Below are 15,255 nucleotides of genomic sequence, written 5' to 3' on the forward strand. Positions count from 1 at the left end.
CACACACACACACACACACACACACACACACACACACACACACACACACACCATTTCTTCCAGTAGCTTTCCTATCAAACCAGGCTGAGGTGTAACTTCCCTGGAGTTCCAGCAGCCTTCTGGGCATACAACCCTGGGCAGGTTCATCCTGCCAGTGCTACCTGCCTGTGCCCTTAAACCACTGCCTGTGCTGCAAGCAAACTTTTAGACTCACGTTGATGCTTCTGAGATTCTTTAAAGTGTTTACAAATCAAGCCAGCAGAGAACTTACTGATATGTAATGATAAGTGAGTTGACTATAAATAATAAGACTATTACTATTACTTTATGACCTAGTTCTCATACATTTTTACTTGTTTTGAAGGACACGTAATCTAAATACTACAGCTGGAGCTAAGTAAAAAGAAACCAAATACAAAAATTGTAAAAATTTGTTTCAATTCAGCATGCAATCATTGGGTTCTTAAAGAATTAGAACCACTTTTTTCTCCTAAAGTTTAAAAGTGCCTCTCCTCCCCCCACTATAATGTCTAAAAGGTCTTGGGTTCCATTTTCAAAATAAGTTCTATATTATTCAGGGTGACACATACCAAGTAACCAGAAACTGGCCTTGGCTTGGAAAACCTCCCGGTTCTCAACAACATGCAATCACTAGTTCCTTCCAGGATGATGAATACTATTGATTGGCTCAGACCGGCTTGTGAGCCAGTGGTATTAGACATTGGCTATAAAGCATCTTATGAATTTTTCATTGGCTTGAGTTTCTGCAGAGCCAGGCAGCTGCCTCCCCTTGCCTTCTCCCTCTTCCTCCCCCCTGCGTCTCAGGGCTGATGATGCCGCCCTGCAGGGCCACGTTATTGGATCAGAGCGATTAGCGTTACAGCCTGATTCTCTGAGTTGAATCCAATTTGTTTCAGGTGCAGCAGGCTTACGAGTAGTCACGTGCTTTTTGTTTCTGTGATGGCATCACAGGGTTACTAGAAGCAGCAGCAGAGTGCAGTCATTTCCCATTACCCCGCTCTTTGTGACTATGGGGTTGTGTCATTCTGCACTTGCGGCATCTGGAACATCTTCCAGGACAAAGGCTGCTTTCAGCATCTCAGGGAAAGCTCTTGAGGCAAACTTCTGGTGGTACCCTGTGGGCAATTTTGAACATTGTACCTTTACTCAGGATGCTCATCACAACCCGAGAGAGGTGGGACATTCGTCCCACTTTTACACTGGTGGAAATGGAGGATCTGAGAGATTCGGATATTGTTTGGAGCTCACACTGGGGCAAGGTGAAGCCCAGGACTCTGGGCTTGGTCCATCGGCTAAAGCAAACCTCAAAGCACCAACTTACAGTAACTCACGTGTGCCAGTGTGGAACTGTGGTCCCAGGGGCTTCAATGGCGGCTGTTTTAGGACTCACCAGGCTTCCCTTCTGAGGTGCCTCTGGGTGGACTCGAATAGCCACTCTTCCATCTGAACATTTCACTACCTGTGGCCTCCTTGGGTCGAGAAGCAGGACTTACTCTCGTTAGCATTTATGTTCAGGAGATTCCAAATTAAAATAAAGTCCAAGCACCAATTTTTGGGGAGAAATGAAACAACACAGACTAGTACTGAGAATAGAGAGGGGTAAGAGCAGCAGGTGGGGCTCAAGGGTAACTGGATGAGCATCGAGCCTTCTCTCTCAGGCATGGCCTTCTCGCTGGTCCTGCTTCCTCTGCAGGACTTAGAGAGCCTGTGAAAAACCTGATCACGGTAGGTGAGAGCTCTGGGTCTCTACACACTGGTTGACTGATGCCAAGGTAGGTTCTTGTACAATGCTCAGAGAAGGAAGAGAAAAATCAATGTAATCAGGAAGTGCCACATTATAAAAGAAAGCGAGGGTTCTTCCTGGTTTCTGTCTCTGCTAAGAGAATCTAGACTCTACTTGGGAACCCTGGCCAATTTTAACAAAGGTATCATTCACAGCAACGTGCATGCCTGAGCCATGAACCCCACTGCCAAAACAATGATGCCCCCACCATTGTTATCACCACCACACAGCTGTGCGTTTGTTCTTGCGTCTTTGGTAAAGATGGTTAGGTGAGACTGAAGTTAGAAACAAACAGGCAACCAGTGCCTTTGCCCCCAGGCTGCCAGCTGAAATGCCCAAGGTTTCCTGTTTTCTGAAAGTAGAACATTCCTGTGAAAGCGTTCGAAGCTGAAATGGCATAAAGTGGATTTATATGACAAGCATGGTTGAGTGTTCCTAGACCCCCAAATACCCTGAAATAACAGTACCATGAAATGGTCACAAGGAGCCTTGGTGGCGCTGTGACTTAAGTGTTGGGCTGCAGCTAAAGTTGCACCAGCTGCTCTAAGGGAGAAAGAGGAGGCTGGCTGCTCCTATAGAGATTCACTGCCTTGGAAAGCTGATGGAGCAGACTTAACACTGCCTTCCGGAGGCGCTATGAGTCAGCATCAACCCGGTGGCAGTGGGCTTTGGTTTGGTTGCATGGATGACAGGATCCTCTGTGACTCACTAGTGAATATCTCAAAATGACTCCAGTTTCCAGACACTCAGGACATTCCTGGAAATTTCTACTTATTGGTAAATTTTTAATTGAGCACAATATACAAGAACCCTGCTAAGCTTTAAGATAATAGTTTTAGGATATCATAAAACCCTTTGCCCTCTGGCAGAATCCACCGCGTAGTGACACCATAGGACAGAGCAGAATGGCCCCACCGGGTTTCTGGGGCCATGAATCTTTAGAGGCAGACTGCCTCATCGTTTTCCTGTGGAGCAGCTGGAGGGATCAAACTCTCTGGAGCTTCACCTCTGGGCTGCCACATTTCCTTTTGCAACATCTGAGGTGGAAAGGAGCTCCGACCAGTTCTCTAACTGACTGCCTAAATGTGCAGTCCTCCGGCCTCGGGTGCAGCAGATCACTGCTTCCCTCTGCTTTCTGCCAAGGAAACACTAGCCATTGATTGATGGAATATTCTAAAGCAGCGGTTGTCAAGCTGTGGGTCGCAACCCCTTTGGGGGTCGAACGACCCTTTCACAGGGGGTTGCCGGGTTCATAATAGTAGCAAAATGACAGTGATGAAGTAGCCACGAAAATCATGTTATGGTTGGGGGCCCCCACCCCATGAGGAGCTGTATGAAAGGGCTGCAGCATGAGGAAGGTTGAGACCCGCTGCTCTAGAGCATGCCCTCCTGGAGCTCCTGAGGGTTCGTCTCTGTGGTACCCTTGGGCTTGGTGTAAGTAAGCTGAGAGTGCCTCCCCGCTCTCATTAGCTGCTCCCACCCGCCTGCCTCGCAGAGTCCACGAGGCAAGCGCACGGTCTCCAAAGCCTTTAAAACTTGGAGCAGATCTTAGGGGTCCCTAGTCTAACCCCAACAAAACTCAAGTCACTCTTAGGAAAAGGGTCTGATATCAAATGTTATCACCGAGGATAAAAGTCATTGCTGCTTCAGAACCCACAGCTGTGATGATGTGGGCTAAATGGCAGGAGAGGATGTTGGAATCAGGCGGGCCCTTGAGGCGCACGGTAGCTGGCCTCATGACGAAGATGACACAAGATGACAGGGCATCGGGGACGCTGTCTGCAGACTGTGGGTGAGAGCGTGGGCTGATGCTGGTGACGAGGGTCAGTTTCTCCTTCCGTCGCCCTTTTCCACATTGGTGACCAGGGAAGCACGGCCTCGTCTGGAGCTGGCCTTCGCGTGAGCATCACTGATGGTGAAATCACATATATATTTTTTAATTTGGTGGGATTCCCCCCCCCCTCCAACGAATGGTGATAATGACACAAGCACATCCCGTTTGCAGTTTAGAGAGAGAGAGTTGGAAAAACAAAGCAAAACCACAAGCAGAATTGAAACTTTTCAATGAAGGTCCTTAAAGAAAGGACTCTACCTGCCTGGTAGATGGCTTCCAGGACCGCGTTTCTGACCTCCTTCACTCGTAAGCCCAACTGCCCCTCTGCGTTTTCTGCGCAAGAGGGACCCTGACTGCCATCAGAAGGCGGTCCCCTTGCTTGTGTGGTCTTCAAGTTTGTTCCACAGGCTGGTGCTTCCTTTTCTCTGTTCTGATTCACTGAAGCCAAACTTGGAGTTATTGACTGACATGTTAGGAAAGGAGTGTGTTCCCTCAAAATATGGGCTGGACTCCTAACACCTCCAGCCATGGATAAAATCCTGGTTAGAAATAGCGGTACCTTTGCTGTGTGGATAAGGTATGGTACAGTGAATTACTTGTTATGGCTCTTCTAACTTAGTCTTTGACATTCCTACCAAAAGATTGGGTAGGACAATGCAAATGTGAGATTGGCCAGCTTGCTAGTACTGTAAACATGGTACATGGCATTGTATCAAGTGGGACTGTGCAAATAGGGTGTATGGGACTCTAACATGGGGATTGGTCAGTTTTGCCATCCTGCTATGTTTAAAAAGAACCATCTTAGAACAGATGCAGGATTTCACTGCCATCAAGAAAGTAGAACCAGGAGTGGAATGCATCCTTTGGTTCTAGAGATTCCTCCCTGAACCTTCTGGGTCCAGAAGACAGAGAGCTGTGATACCAGAGACACAGTAGAGATGTGGCAGTGATGTGGCAGCAGCAGAGGCAGCAGAACTAAGAGCAGGTGGGCTTCCTGGTCCAGGGAGTGAGAAAGCTGAGTGCCTCTGGAAGGAGACTTGCTGGCAGAGTGAGTTCCTTCAAGGCACATAAATGGGGGAGCTAGGTTTGCTGTCACATGAAGCTAGAGCTTTCGGCCAATGCTCACAGCAGGGTGGGCACCTAAATGGCAGAGCCACACTTACCCAAACAGAGCAGCGACTGAGAGGCCAAGAGCCAGAGCGAGGCACGCTTAGGAACATGGCTGAGAAGAGTGGCCTCTGACCAAAGAACTGTATCCTAAGCATTTCTGATGCTGATTTGCAACCTGTTGACTTACCCCAATACATCCTAAAATTATAAGTTTGATGTATAAGTTCTGTGTGGTCTTGGCAACAGATTGTGGAACCCAGCAGAGAAGTAGAGTATGGTGGGAGAGATGGTTGGTATCAGAGTTGCTATAGAAATGTGGAGGGTAAAGGTAAGTCTGACATCCACCTCATAAGGATCAGCCTTGGGCTAATATTGAGTTTTGATACTCCTTGCTTACAGGAGGTCAGACACCCAGTCCACACCATTGTTAACTAAAGCCATATCAAGGAAGGATATATCGTAAACCGAATCACTTTTGAGAGCAGATTACCCACGAGACCAAAACAACCAAATAAGCAAACAAACTCACTGCTGTTGAGATGATTCTGGTTTAAAGCTACCTTACAGGACACAGTAGAACTGCCCCTTGTGGGTTTTCAAGACTGTAAATATTTACAGGAGTAGAAAGCTTCCGCTTTCTCCCTTGAAGTGGTAGTTGGCAGCCCAATGCGTCTTTAATTCACCACATCACCAAGGCTGGTTAGCCTCAAAACAAACAAGCCCAAATGGGGGATAGATTGATGCCACATGGAGATCTTTGAGGGACACTGGTGCCAGAGAAACTGAGAAAAGGCTCTTGTTCCAGAGCAAACAGAGAAAGCCTTCCCCTAGAGAGCTAGCATCTTAAATGTGGGTTTTTGGCCTCCTGAGATGTGAGAAAATACATTTCTGTTTGGTAAAGCCATACACTTGTAATATTTCTGTTGCAGTAGCTCTAAGAAACTAAACAAGGGTGTGGTAGTTACATAATCTGGTGTCAATTTGAGAGGATTATGAATGAAGGGGTGGAGTCTGACCTGGCAATCAAGATATAACCAATGAGGCCTCTGTGTAGGCATGACCTTCTCCTGAGAATTCTGGGAACTCCTGTTTTTCCTCCTTGGAGGCGGGAGACAGACTCTTTCTACTGACAACGCTGACTCCCAGAGAGACGCTCTACTGACAAGACACATGGGACTATACAGATAGACCCCATGCCCTGGGAATTGGAGAAACCATGTGGAGACCCCTGCCAGCGCTGAGATGCTTACAAAGCTACTGGGTCCAAAGACTTTCTACCAACTGGCCTGTGATCATTCTGCATTTGGCGTAATTGCATGTGTCTGAACAGGACTTTATTGACTGGTATCAGACATATGGGCTAATATCGGAGTTAAGGGCGTGGGACTGTACTGGGTTGGAATGCTTTCTTAATGTACAATTACCCTTTATATAAAACTATCTCTTATACACATGAGTGTCTATGGATTTGTTTCTCTAGTCTACCTGGACTAACACAAAGGGCATCTCCTGTTAGTACAGCCCTCACTATTCCACCTTTGTTAGTCCTGTTCCCTGATAAATCTCCTCCCTTAGATCCCACCATTGGACTGAAAGCTCCATGTGGACAGAGACCATATGACTCCAAGATTCATCCCTTAACCAGATCCCAGTGTTTAGAACAGAGCAGGGGCTTAATGATGTCCACGAACCACTACATCAATTACTTCTGGCTGCGTTCTTAGAATGATTCTTCGTTGCTTCCTATGGTATGTCTCCCAACCTGCTATCTCTTTCCACCCTACATTTCTGCTTGTTTGCCTTCCTCCCCAGCATCCAGCCCCCTGCTGCTGCTCTGGGAAGCCATCAGCAACTTTGCATTGACTGGTCGTTGGAAATGGAACATACCATAGAGTTACATGACAGATAAGATTCTAAATTGGATAGGCTTTCTGGTATGCAGTCTAACTATTTGGGGCAAGTTATTCACTTTCAGGTGGGATGTCTACAGAGAAACAAGTCATACTTTCTAGAGACAATTCTCTGTAGCTACTCTCTTCATCTCCCCCCACGTCCACTGAAACCCAATTTTATTCCCCACATATGCAAGCTCTGGATTTGCCCACGCTCACAGCAGATATAATAGCTTTTCTTGAATTCTATCCTCATGGATCTTCCTAATACATTTCTTGAAACTCGTATTCTCTGGTCTTTGGAGTGAGTGGGATAGTTTGCCTCTCATCTGACTAAGTCATGGTCTCTTCAGCTCCCTCATAGGCTCCACTTGTGCCTCACTTAAAATGCAGGGATGCATTTGTCGGAGAATTGTCCTCAACCCCCTTTCTCTGCCTTTTCTTTGCTTCCTTCCGGGTGATCTCAAGTACACGTCCAGCTTTAATTAACCTGTCTATGCAGTTAGCTCTCCCGTTTTTATCTCAAATCCAACTTATTTCCAGAGTTTCATGATTCCATCTGAATCCTCCTCCTAATCTTTCAAATGCAGCAGTGTAAAACAGAGTGAATCACCTTCTCGCGTGAATCAATTCTTTCTCTTAACATTCCTGTTAACCTTTGTGGAATATGATACAAGCTTTAAAATATGGTTCAAAAAAGAATCATCTTTCACTCCTGTATCTTTCTCAATCCCATGTTCAGTGAGTTGACAAGGTATATATTAACCACATGTAAACTTAAGTAAGGGGGAGAGAGAGAGATGGATTTATTCATGATCAACGTAGAGTCTAAAAGGAGAAAAAGACATTCATCAAACAATTTTAGAAATAAGTAAAAAATCATTTTAACTGTGAACAGTGCTGGGAAAGAAAGCTATATGCTACTCTGAGTCCTTCTCATAAGGGGAGGGTGTACAATTGTTCATTCCTTTGACTGTTCTAAGTGCCAAAGTCCTTCAACCTAAGCTTTGTCATGTCTTTCAAGTCTATCCCAACTTGACTGAAGTCCCTACCTCCTGTCTCTCTAAAGCTTCTTAATAGATCTCTACCCTCTGTCTCTCCGTGCCACTATGTCCCCTTTAGACCAATATTTCTGTAACACAGCTTGAAGCCTGTTGGTTCTTTGTTTTGAAATGTTTGAAGACTCTCTGACAGCAAATACAATATGAATTATGCAATTAAGAATTCAAGATCCCAACCTGGGTTGTGTCTTTAATTTTTCCTCTTGGTCTTACCTCTTAAAACCCTTTCACGTATCTGTCCTCTAACCAAACTGGATTAACCAGAACTCACAAACATGCCTCATACTTTCACACGCAAACTTAGCTCCTTCATTTGAATTGCTTTTTGGTCCACCTCTGTTCACTGAAAGCCTTCAACTCTATAAATGTTTAGGTACTTGCTTTGCGATAATAAAAGGCGTGCCTTCTCCTCTCTAATTGCTTGTATAAATGTCAAGGACTGAGTCCTGATCGTATTTGTGGTAAGTCCACCCATCACTCATATAGTTTTCGTAGAGGACTCTTCATTAAAAATGGAGAATAGGAAAGGACTTCCTAGTAGTTTCCCATGTGTATACTATTTATTTAAAAAATAACTATAAAAGCAAATCAAAATCACAATGAGACACCAATTCTTACTATTTTCTTTTAAGTGACTGGAATTAGTGATGGTGGGAAAAAGCAGATGAAAGTAATTTCAATAATATATTTTATTAAACTTCACTCATTCCTTGCCATCAAGTCAATTCTGACTCAATAAAAAAAAACTGTAAACACTTCAAGAGCAAGGATGTTTTGTTTTCCTTTCATTTTCTCTACAGTTCTTAGTACACAACTAGAAATAGGGGATGTATCAAAATGAATAAAGCAATAAATTATATTCTTTCTTTGGAAGCATATTAAACTGGGAGTGTGCTACAGTTTTAGATTAATGCTATGTTTGAGCACTAAGAGAGAACTATAGCTGACATAGTAGCATTCATAACATTCTTTATTTTTGCCCCCTCTATACTTCCTAAGTAACTACTGCTGTCCTAATTTTTAAAAATCTGATTTTTATAAGTTTATTTTGGTAACTCTATAATTGATCAAATTCCATTAGTAATCCTTCACCAAAAAATTATCCTTGTATTTTACTAGTAGATAATCATATTATCTGTAAAGATAATTTTGTCTTAAATGTCATATAATTTATTTTTCTTATTGTATTGCATTTGTTAGAACATCCAGATCAATATTTTTTAAATGGAAAGAATAAGTTTCTTGTCTTTAGTGGTTTTTCTACTACTAATATCTTAATAGCTGTTTGTTTAAAATAAATACTTGTACTTTGTTTAAGAAATATTGATCATAAATCATTATGTCTAACATTCCCTTTTATATTAAAAATATGTTTGAGCCCTCATCTGAGTGCTCTCTCAGACTGAACTAATAAACTAAATGGAGATTTAGTAATTATTTAGTGATATGATCCACTATATAGATTAACTACAATTATGAGTCATTTGGCTTGACTATCTTTATAAAACAAATTATCACAAGAATTGGTGAACATCCATTAGTCTCTTTGTATCATTAAGACATGAACTCTGCGATAAAGTTGACAAAATATAAAACTGATAGTGATTGTTTTATTAATTCAACAGAGAATTACTGATTGCTATGTGTCAGGCACAATTCTCATGCTGGGTTATGAGAATAAATAAAACTTTTGAAGTTTCTGTTTTCACAAAGCTTTCATTCTAGAGGGAGTAAACAAAGAACCAGTTAAGAAGTAAGTGAAAGAAGTATTTAAGAAGTGAATGAAAAATGATTAAAAAAAGAAGTGAATGAAATATAGCCATAAAGACAATAAAACAAAACAAAGTGATGTGTTAGGGAATAAATATTGAGGATGAGCTCCTTAAGCTAAGTTGGTCAGGAAAAGCTTCTTTGAGGATGATATTTGAATACAAATCTAAGTGACAAGTCAGTTATGTAAAAATCAAGGGGAGGCATTAAGGAGGGAGATGAGAAGGAACATTTCAGGCAAAGGAAATAGTAAATGCGAAGGCCGGACGGTGAGGATGAGCTTGGAGTTTTGCAAGAACCAAGAGAAGGCAGCGGAGTGGTACACAGAAAGAGAACAAAGTACATGAGGTTGGCATGGTAGGAGGGCCAGATGATGGAGAAAACACTAGATTACACATACTCCTGAAAACCAGGAGTTTTTTATGATAAGAGGAAAATAACACATGTGCTGAGTTGAAATATTTACACTTAGATTTACAATAAAATACATACATTCATAAAATTAACTTAACACGAAGTTAGGAAATATTCCACACGAACATTCTCATACACTGTGCTCTGTCACCCTGAATGGCAACAGAGATCTTGGAATGATAATAGGCACACTTGGGAGTATTTTCTTATGTAATAGATTGTGAGCCAAGATCTTTTTGGCAAGGCATAGAGTCCAGAGAGACACATTATCTCAACTAGTAGGCTACGGCTTTCCCAGAGCTGTGCAGTCACATCATCTACTCTAGCTGGGCTTCCATGGTGAGTTCAGCAGAACCACGTGACTCAGTTCCTTTCCTCATACTCTTATTTGGAGAGAAAAATCAGCAAATGACACATACTGTCAACCCCCACTAAAGGCATCCAAAAATAAAGTATCTAACAAATGGGTTTGGGTGACTCAGGGTGGTCATTCTCCACGCGTCTTGATTTAGAGTTGACGATGGCACTATTTTTTGGTTTGTTGTACTGGGGGCTTATTGTGGTCCCAGACCAGGCCCAGTATACTGGTCAAAGCAGTGCTTTGTTAAACAGCATGGCACTTAACGACAAAAACTTGGCAACTTCCTGTCCTGCTATGAAAGAACACTGGATTGGTGTGATTGCAACTCCCCCCAAAGGGCAGTGCAATCGTGTGATATGGGTTTCTTTCATTTCATGGCATATAATGACATGTGTCATGATGAGAATCTGGAAAAGGGCAAAGGCGGGTTTCTCTGCGCGAACAGCATCTTGTTCTCTTAAAACAGGATTGCTGGTAGTGGGACAAACTGGACTGCACCTAACAGAAAGTATGGGACTGAGAAGAGGGTTTTCTAGAGAGGCCATCATGTGGGAACCACCTGTTTCGTAATACCACGAACACATTTTAAGACTGACTCTATCCCTTCAGTGTTTGCTGTCCTTGGTTTGCAAATAAAAATGGTGTCTCAGGTGTTCCTTATAAGAAATACTGAATACAGAAAGGCAAATGCAGATTTTTATCATTAAATCCATCTAAGTCATAGCGTAAATTAGTCTTCATAATCTAGCTAATAAATAAGAATGTAAAACAATTCATTGGTCACCTTTATCCGAGTAGGGCTTCTTCACTAGTGTACTGGACTCTGGCATGCAGGTATTGCATTTGGCCAAGTCACTGAGCCGATGTATGATGTTGAGAATAAAATTGCAGAAGCGCCTGTTTCCTTTGTGAAAAACGTGTGATGGTAAAATTTTACACTGATCCATCTATCATCAAGGGTGCTGATAAAAATATATTATTAGAAACACAGCCTTATATTGATGGAAGGTTAGTGACTTGTGTATTTGAAAGTCATATAATAATCATACTATGATTTTTATAAGTAATTATCACACAAAATTAGAACTTTGAGTGTATCTTATTATTAGCAGCTACCATTTACTGAGCATTTTCTATGTATCAGGCATTGTGCTATGTGCTTATGAACATTGTCTAATTTAAAAAATAGTATTTTATTGTGTTGTCCGTGAAGGTTTGCATTGCAGTTACATTTCTGTTCAACAATGTCTTCACAATGTGGTCCGTGACACTGGTTACATTCTACTCAACATGTGCGCATTCTCATTATTTCCCTCTTGTTCTATTTCCATTTATCTCAGCTCCCTGCCCCTTCCATCTTGGTTTTATAGTAGTTGTTGACTACTGGTTTTCTTACCAATGGTTTCTCAAATGTCTAATTTTCTGAAAGGCACTCGTCTGGTCTTCAGTTTCCAGTTTGGGAAACGGGGGTCCTGCAACATGAATCTTTCTGAGCAACAAATGCTTGTTTGGGAGGTCTCGGGAGACAACGGCCCACCTGCTCCCATGGGGCAGTACTGACTGTGAGGCTGTGTGTGTATTGACCAAGCTAGTAAGTATGTACTTCCCCTCAACACCTAATAAGGCCATAAATCCTTTTGTATTCCTCTAGTTCCCTAATATAAAGAATTCTTAATTTCCCTATGTCTTTTGTCATTTGATTTTCATTTCCTGTTTTTGGTTTTCTGCTTGGATTACCAGGAGCCTTCATTCCTACCATATTTCATTCTTTTGGTGATGTGGCTACAGTCCATTCGTGGTGCCAGCCCTGTGTTCATCAGTTCCATACACCAACCATCTTGATTTACCAAGTGAAGTTGCTTTCTCTGCCTCCCATCCCTTTTAATCACTGGTTATGCAATATTCCTTTGATATGTAGATATGTATCTGACAGAGGTTTCCTTTGCAGTCTGGTAGGTTAGGCTTCAAGGTGAAGTTTCTGATGTAAGTGCCCCAGTGGCATCATGGTTAAGGCTTGGCTGCTAATCAAAAGGTGAGTGGTTCGAATACAACCAGCATCTCCGTCAAGAAAGATCTGGCTATCTGCTCTTGTAATGCATACAGCCTAAAACCCCCTGTGGATCTTGGTAGGGATCCCTTGCTTAGCAGGCATCCAAAGAAAGGGGACCCTGAACCACCATGTTTATTATCTCAATGCTCTCCTTGCACTAATATGACATCTATTGATCTGAATCACAAGGAGCTGCTCCTATAAGGAATATGAGAGGAAAATTTCCCCTCATACCAATTCCCCCATGCTCAATGTAGATAGAGCTCAATCATTTAAGAAGTCAATCTGTACAAAGCAACTCATGGATTGCAGTTCTTAGCTGGACTACACTCGCAAAACCTCTTTTTCTCAACAGTACCTTAAGTTCTATGCCACTGGACAAATTATTGATGCCATCAATGGAATCACCTTATACCTAGAAGGCCGATTGATAAAGTTTTTTCTTTGTCATAAAGTTATAATAAGACAGTTAAAGTAAACCAGAGTCATTCATAACCTGTAGACAGACAGATGGATTCTGGGCTCCCACCTAATTCTAGCCCCAATCCACGAACAGTTAGTTCCTATATCATGGCACTGCTTTATACTCACCTTCACAAAGAGATCACGGAAGATACGGGTGCTACAGCAAAGTGTGGTGAAGAAAGCAGATGGTGCCTGGCTATCAATTAGAGTAGTGTCTGGGGTCTTAAAGGCTGGTATTCAAACAAGCAGACATCTAAGTGAGGCATCAATGAAGTCCATATGGAAGAGGCACACCAGCCTGTGTGATCTAAAGATGACAATAACAAAATCCAAATATGATGAAGTGGAAAGTACCAGAGCTTAAATTGTGAACACCCAATTTTTAAAAATAAATCATTTTGTTGGGGCTCATACAACACTTATCACAATCCACACATACATCAATTGTGTAAAGTACACTTATACATTCGTTGCCCTCATCATTCTCAAAACTCACTTTCCGCTTGGGTTCCTGGAATCAGCTCATTTTCCTTTTTCCCCTCCCCCTTCCCCTTCTCCCCCCTCCCTCATAATCCCTTGATAATTTATAAATTATTATTTTATCTTATCTTACACTGCCCGGCATCTCCCTTCACCCACTTTTCTGTTGCCTATCCCTCAGGGAGGAGGTTATGTGTAGATCCTTGTGATCGATTCCCCCTTTCTACAGCCCCCTTCCCTCCCAGTATCGCCACTCTCACCGCTGGTCCTGAGGGGTTCATCTGTCCTGGATTCCCTGTGTTTCCAGTTCCCATCTGTACCGGTGTGCATCCTCTGGTCTCACCAGGTTTGCAAGGTAGAATTGGGATCATGATAGTTGGGGGGAGGAAGCGTTTAAGAACTAGAGGAAGGTTGTGAGTTTCATTATTGTTACACTGACTCCTGAGTGACTCATCTCCTCCCCACTACCCCTCTGCAAGTGATGTCCAGTTGTCTACAGATGGGCATTGGGTCCCCATCACGTGCTCCCTTCATTCACGATGATATGATCCCCCCACACACACACCTTTGGTGCTTGAAACCTGGTCCCCTCGGTCCTTCATGATCGCACATGTTGGTGTGCTGCTTCCATGTGGGCTTTGTTGCTTCTGGGCTAGATGGCTGCTTGTTTACTTTCAAGCCTTTAAGTCCCCAGACACTATAGGTCTCGATAGCCGGGCACCATCAGCCTTCTTCACCACACTTAACTTATGCACACATTCGCCTTCAGCGTTTATGTAGGGAAGGTGATCACACAATGATGGTTTTGTTCTTTGGTGTCTGCTACCTGATCCCTTCATCACCTCGTGATCACACAGCCTTGCGTGCTTCTTCTCTGTGGACTTTGTTGCTTCCGAGCTAGATGGTCGCTTGTTTGCCTTCAAACCTTTAAGACCCCAGACGCTATATCTTTTGATAGCCAAGTACCATCAGCTTTCTTCACGTTTGCTTATGCACACGTTTGTCTTCAGCGATTATGTCGGGAAAGTGGGTATCATGGAATGACCGCTTAGCTGAGCAAGGTGCTCTTGTATTAAGGGAGTGCATGAGAGGAGGCCCAATGTCCACCTGCTACCCTACTACTGAACCTATAAATATATGCACTTAGGTCTATTTCCCCCATAATCATAAATATATTTACATATGTATATGTCTATATTTAGGCCTCTATGTATGCCCTTTGCCTCCTACTCCTTTCCTCTATTTCCTTACGCTTTCCTCCTGTCCCACTACCATGTTCAGCCTTCATTCTGGTTTCATTAATTCCTCTCAGTTACCTTGCCCTTGGTCACTCCCTACCAGTCTTCCCATCCCCTCCCTGCCACTGGTTTTGACCCACTCGTTGTTCCCTTGTCCCTGGGTTGGCCAACACCTCCTCCCTTCCCCTACCTCCTGCACTCTCATGTCCCACTGGGACCGTTGGTCCCGTTATTTTCTTCTCACATTGTTTGTTCAGCCCATCTTATCTATGTGGACCTGCAGAGATAATAATATGTGCATAAAATTGCGGATGGCTTTGACAGCACCAAAGTGGCACATAGGAATATGGTGACGACGGCAGCAACACCAACAAGCTAACAAACAAAGAAGCCACTGACATACAAAATTTAAAAGAAGAGAACACCCAATTTATAGAAGGCTACAAATTGCACTGGAGTCCCGGTGGTGTAGTGGTTAAACATCCCACTGCAATCCACATGGTCGGCAGTTTGAAATCACCAGCAGCTCTGAGGGAGACAGACTGGACTTTCTATTCCTGTAAAAGTGAAGAAAGCTGATGGTGCCCGGCTATCAAAAGATACAGTGCCTCGGGTCTTAAAGGCTTGAAGATAAACAAGTGGCCATCTAGATGAGAAGCAACAATACCCACATGGAAGAAGCACACCAGCCTGTGTGATCATGAGGTGTCAATGGGATCAGGTATCAGGCATCAAAGATCCAGAACAAAAAAAATCCTATTAATGTGAATGAGGGG

General features: G+C 43.1%; 1 pseudogene; it reads right to left on the reverse strand.

Moving 5' to 3' along the window:
• The window catches only part of LOC115872369, a 34,820-nt pseudogene extending 21,854 nt beyond the window's left edge, over positions 1–12,966 (reverse strand).
• Between the last annotated feature and the right edge of the window lie 2,289 nt (positions 12,967–15,255).

Source organism: Echinops telfairi, unplaced genomic scaffold (assembly GCF_000313985.2).
Source record: "Echinops telfairi isolate 266 unplaced genomic scaffold, ASM31398v2 ScPeMD7_7424;HRSCAF=8462, whole genome shotgun sequence".
In the NCBI taxonomy this organism is placed as follows: domain Eukaryota; kingdom Metazoa; phylum Chordata; class Mammalia; order Afrosoricida; family Tenrecidae; genus Echinops; species Echinops telfairi.